This window comes from Haemorhous mexicanus, chromosome 3 (genome assembly GCF_027477595.1).
Source record: "Haemorhous mexicanus isolate bHaeMex1 chromosome 3, bHaeMex1.pri, whole genome shotgun sequence".
Lineage (NCBI taxonomy): Eukaryota > Metazoa > Chordata > Aves > Passeriformes > Fringillidae > Haemorhous > Haemorhous mexicanus.
In genome coordinates, this window is record NC_082343.1 from 66,669,400 (window position 1) to 66,675,890 (window position 6,491).

Consider the following 6,491-nt stretch of genomic DNA (forward strand, 5'->3'; position numbering starts at 1 on the left):
CATCTCAGTGGGGGAGTCAAGACCAGTCAGAGTGAAGAAAAAGTATAACCTCTCCTCTGTCTATTTAGTGTCTTCTTATAAGCATAGTATTGCAATTAAGGTTTTACGTTAATGCTGAATTACTCTGAGTAGCTAGTGCTTTCAGCCAGGCACTAAGTGGAACAAAAAACATTATGTAGGTGATACACAACATATGTACATGTGACACTAAAAACAGCACCATATTTTTTAGAAAAGAAGAATCTAGAAGAAGAATTACTCTTTTCTCTGGGTAAATTTTTATAGACTGCCTGCATAGAAGTCTGAAAACAGGTGACTAGATATGTTATATTTAAAAGCTGTTAGCTGATATTTGGATCCCTGTTCCTGCATTCAATATTGTCCATGGATTTCTTTCCTGCTTCACACCATCTTGCCTTGATGTAAGACCACAGAGAAAAGCCAGACAGAGGCTGAATACTGCAATTGTAATTCTGCAGCATTCAGATCACATTTACGGCTGTTTCAAATCACAGCAGCCCATCTACCCAGTGACACAGACCACAGAGAACATGAGAGTCTGTCTTTTTTCTCTTCACTGGTGCCCCATTGACAACTCAGCTGAATGCAAGGCTTCGTGCTTCCTTTCAAAGCCTTAAGCAGGACTGGCTTCAATTACCAAGTGCATTTCATGCTGTGTGACTCCCACATCACTTACATCCTGTTGGAAGGATGGACTTGTCATCCTCAAGTAAATATTGCGAGTGCAGGAAACAAAGCTTCCTGAAGGACAGCCCATGACCCGGGAGCTCACTCCTCGAAAGGCACAGGAGCAGCTCTATCACAGCAAAAGGCAGCAAGATCATTCACTTCATCCCACTGCTGTGCCAAGGAATTGAGGACAGAAACACCTTCTCAAATAAATGAATAAGAAATGCACAGAAACTTGGGGAGCTGTATATTTTCCTAATAGATGTGTAGAGTGAGTGGTTAATGTAGCTTGTTCTTAGTTGGCAGGAGACGGTCACACACAAGAATATAAAAAGCAGGGTTTTGTTGGGTCTGAGACTTGTTCAACGTTTTATAATACCACACAAATTACAGACCAGTTCTTCGGTGGTCAGGCGCATGGAACATCAGCTTTTGTTTGCCTGGCTCCCTTGCTTTGAATGATAGTTTTTCTTGTTCCCTTAATTCTCAGTAGTATCCAGACTATATAATATTCAGATGCTATAAAATACTGATTTCAGTTTTAGTGTGTAAACTAATTGATTTCCTTTTCAAACTGTACCTTATAAAACTGTCGTTCTTTAAAACATTTGTTTTCATATTTTTTCATTATATTTGGTCATCTGAGTATACTGATGAATTACCCTAATAAATCATTAATGTTATTTATGCTCTTGAAACCAGCTGAAAGCCCTTTATTTTGCAAATAAAATAGGATAATATTTATGGTGTTGTAGGCTGTTGTTTTAATCCTCCTCATCATGTTTCCTATTCTAAAATGTAAGGCTACTTATGTGCTTCTTTAAGAAAAAAATGCATCTTTTAAACTGCACACTTTTAAGGATGAAATTTGTCATGCACATGTATGAAAAGACCTCAAAACAGCAGAGATTTTATGTCTGTAGAACAGCACAATCCTACAGCTGGTTCCATTTTAGGACACAGTGAAACAGGTACTTCACAGCTACATGGATCCCTTAACTGGTAGCAGCAAAGAAGAGTGTGAGTTACTATAAAAGCTGAATGGAGAGTGGTGCCCTCTTCACCATTTGTTGCTGGTGGAATTGTGATGGTTTTCCCTAATTTCTGTGACAAGCCCATCAAGGAAAACCCATCACTTGATTTTTAAATTATGAATTGAAAAATGAGCTGCTCCTATGTCTTTTTTCACATTAAATATACAGTAAATTATGAACCATACAATCCCATTTTAAGGATTTTCTTTTCACTAAAAGCATAAAACATATGAAAGAAAAAACTAACTTTTTTTTCCTCCACTCCTCTAAAATTGGAAATGTCTTCTGGTCCCCTTTATTAAGGACATAGCAAACATATATGGCACTGAACAGATTGAGTATGGAATGCAAACTATACAAACTCATAGAATATCTGAAGCTGTAAGGAACCCATAAGGATCACTGAGTGCAGCATAGTTGCATTGCACCCAAATATAAAGAAAATTTACCATGTAGTTAAACTTGTTTGCATGTTTAAGTACTAGGCATGACTTACATTGTCGTTTGGGAGGGTAGCTGCTGCAGCTGGTGACACCAAACACCACAAAATTCTTATCTTTTACCTCTCTTTGGAAAACTGGGCTTTTTTTGGTTGAAATATCTGTGACTCATTACTAAAGATTGTACAGGAACGTCTAAATCCAGCTCCTTTAACCACACACAAAAGCAAATGGTTTTGTTAAATAGCAATTGTCATTTCAGAATGAGTTATTATTTAAGATGCATTATGTAATTTTTTTTTCATGTTGTGCCATTTGGTCTCAGATCTGTGAGGAGGTTCTTGTGCTTTCTATGGAATCAATTAACCCTAAAAGCCAACCATAGCTCTAACCTCGTGCTTTAATGGAAAACACTAGACTTCTTCTTCAGTCACTTCTAAAGTAATGTGTGGCTTGAAATATGCAACTTTGCAAGCCAGCTGGCCATGATAGTATGATTTCCTCCATTCCTCCATATTCATGGCTATATGAGATATCTGGATACCTGGAGCACAGCACATGACAGTAAATAATAAATGTAGGTCTGGAATACAGCAAGGAGAACCTTGACTTTCTGTCTTTTAGCGCAGTCAGAAAACAAGAGCGTATGCAAGGAACTACACAAAACTGAAACTGAAAATCTCCAGCTCAAAGGAAAAAAAAAAAACTGGTTTAAAAGATTCAGTCACACAAATATACTCCATCAAGGTCACCAAAGGAAATTCTATCTATGGGTGGTGGCTAAATACACAGAAAGACATAAATTACAAATCCATACCTGTGTATGTATACGCACATACACACACACACACACATACATACACATGCACCCCTGCTTCAGGTTATATGTTTGAACTAAACTGTTCCTGATTTTAGAGGTCTCTTTTCTCCTCCCTTAAAACTCTCATTTTTTTTAGGGTATGTTTCCTCTCCTAACAAACGGCATGTAAGAGGAACCTGTGTATTGTTTTTTCTTTTAAATTCAACCACTGAATTTCCACAAGTTGCTACAAAATACAACCAAAAGAAAATAATAATAAAAAAGACTAAAAATCATCTTTACCTCACCACACACTTCCCATGCTCTTTCCCCTAAACCCAGGGAAAAACTATTAGAGTTTTATTATTTTCGAGAGAGAGATAATATACATGGTTGCCTTCAGAAGAAAGGTGAAATACATTCCAAACAAGTGTCTGTCCTAGCCAGTGGCTTGCTAGCAGTCTGATAAACTATGTGCTGGGCAGCACATAGGTTATTTCGAGCCTATGAGCCTTGTCTAATTGCCACGATGACAGATTCACACTGGGAAAGAAATGCGGTAGTTCAAGCAGATGGTTCATGCCACTAAGCCAAAGCCAAAAAACTCCACAAGCCATCAGACCAGTGACTTTTAATCTTGGGGTTCAAGGACACTAAAATTCTACAGCACTCTTCACATCTGGAGGAAATGAGACTGGTGTGGAGAGGAAAGCATCCCATTATCCACACGTCACAGCCTGCTCAGCTGATGGGCTGGCAGCTGCTGGGGACCATGGCAAGCTCACTGCAACTCTTCCTCATGGGTGTTTTCAGAAAGGTTCACCCCCAGCAAGTGTCTTCTTCTTGTACTTCGCCCACATTGACTAAATGCTCACTGTAGCTCATTTGGGATTTGCAGAGTATTTAAATTAAGTATGGTTTATTTGTTTTAGTCTTAAGGAGATTTTTTTCCTGTCATTTATTTGGAAAAATTTTAAATATACAACAATTTAAATATATAGGAATATTTGTCTTCTAAATATCTTGTGTGTCTTGTATCCAAGAGTTCATCCTCATTAAACACAATTAAAGATAGCAGAGTGAGAGAAGCACTTTGATTTCAGGGGATAAAGTTAACTGTAACATCATGAATATAGAACAGGGTGAAACACAGCAAGAAAAAGATGCCAAGAATGGATTCACTTGAATTCGACAAAGGTCAGTATAGGTGAAACTGAAATCACTTATGTCCTGGATATGTCAGCTGAAGATCAGAATTAAAAATTAATTTTGCTCTCAATTTACAAGGACATGGAAGCTGGGAGTTAGGAATGCAGCACGTGACTGCTACAATTACCTGAAAATAAATCCTTTGTGTTTTTGTAGTCGACATCATGATTTTTCATCTTATCTTCGTGTTTTGGGTTTAGTTTTCATTGTGTTTGTTTTCTGTTACTGGTGGTGTTTTCTGTTGTTGTTGTGGATCATGAAGATATGTTTATTCAGAATATTTTATGGTTCCTATACCACTGTTTTATTGAGTTTTATTTCATTAATGTGAAAATAGTATTTAATTTATAAATGTCTGGTTGACCAAATCTTTCCATTTCCGTTATGACAGTGTTGTATGCAGTTCAGTGACAGAACAGAGAACAGAAAGGAGGTGTCATGCCTTTGAATCCACTCCTCTGTTCACTGGTCTGGTGGAAAGAAAGTGGATGGTAACATCTAATTTGTGGGATCATAAGACTCTTCCTAGTTCTTTCACCTTGTTTTAGGTCTCATCACAGGATAGCATACCCAAATCCATAAACTGCTGACATGGAGTCAAGCAAGGAAGGAGTTAATATCTGTGATAGGAAGAGTCAGCCTCAACTGTCCCTGGAGCCCCCTGGTACCGATTAAGGAGTAGTTATGAGAGACAGGTGAGAGATAAAGTAGGAAAGTTTTATAGTGTAGGAGAGAATGAGCTAGAGACAGAATTGGGCTAGTTGTCAGTGTAGTAAGCAGAGCCAGGTGTTTGAAGTCATGGAGAGAGATTTATAGGCTCCTTCAGCAGACAAAAACCTCCTTTCTAATTCCATCTGTAAGTAATGAGTTACTGGTGGAGCCTAAACCAACCAAGAGCCACTCTACAGAAAATACCAAAATAGCATGTGGGTGCCTAGATATTTGCTTAAGCCTGAAGAAAGGATCATGGGTTAATCACTTTATGTAGTTCCTGGTGTTCCAGGATTCATCTTCTGCCCCTGTCCCCATTTGCTGTTTGCCTTTTGAGGGTTACACTTTAAAAGAGATTTCAGGAATACCCTTGTGTTTCAAGAAGTATGACAATTTTTAGGAGATAGATCTAGCCAAACAGACTACTCATAAGAAACACATTATTTTTGTAATATATTTCTTGCCTGAAAAATACAATATATTCCTCAGTTTCTATTAGAGCAAGCTGTGTGTTATTAATCATTATTCCCATTCCTAGGCTCTTTGCTGCTCCCATCTCTGCCTCCTATTTCCCAATTCAAAGTCTGCTGTGAAAAGTATATAAATCATAGTGGATAACTACCTTCCATATAAAAAATTACTTCACAATTTAGTTGTTTTTTCCTCTCCCAAATAATGTGTTTTATTTATAACACAGGTTGAACAAAAGACTGATGAGTTATTTCTTAAAGGTCTTACTGAAAGACAACAAAGCATATGAAGTTTGAGTTGTGGGGAAAGGTCCTGGGTCCAGCTTCTGCCAGGTTTCCCCTGGAGAATCCATGGTAACAGTAGTTTGAGAGTTGTTGGTGAGAGGACAGAGCATTTCTACATATTCAGCTCTTACCTGCAGGATCATCTTCCCTGAGCCAGCCTTTGTTACTGAAAATTTGATAGGAAGTGCCCAGCTCAAGAGGAAGGTCCTTTTAGACTCCCAAGTTTTATCTGCTTGCCTTAGAAGGTAGAAACACAGGGCATTGTGGTGAATGCATTAAACTTAAAATATAAGATGGAGCCTTGCAGTTCCTTTCTGCGTTCTCCTATCTTGGTCTTAGGGAATTGTCTTTGGGGTAATGATTTTAATGTAAACTCCAAAACTGATGTGTTTTTCTCTACTCGTTAACGCTGTAGCATAACATTGTTGTCAGATGTGCTGCTTTCTTTAGTGGTCATTTGGCAACAGAGACTGCCCAAACCACAAAACACAATAGTGGATGTGCTGGAACACTTATCTTTTCCCATGATGCTTTGTCAACCTATTAAATTCATACATCTTAGTGCCAGCAAAAGTAGAATAATTTGGGGAATGGATTTTGCAACAGGATTTTTGAGGAAGAGGGAGGGGCAGGGCTCAAAAGGTTAAATCAGTGGTATGCAAGTGCCCTGGCTCTTTTTTCACTGCACAGCCAAAATATGAGGTTCTTCTGACAAGTGATTTTTATTTGAATTTTTTGACTGCTGGGTGTTTTTTAGAGGAGAACTGCTCAAGCACTCTAGGGACCCCATTCCTTCCCCTTCCCTGTGCAGTTTTCCTGCAGCTTGTCAAACCTTTTATGTTGGGGGTTGGCT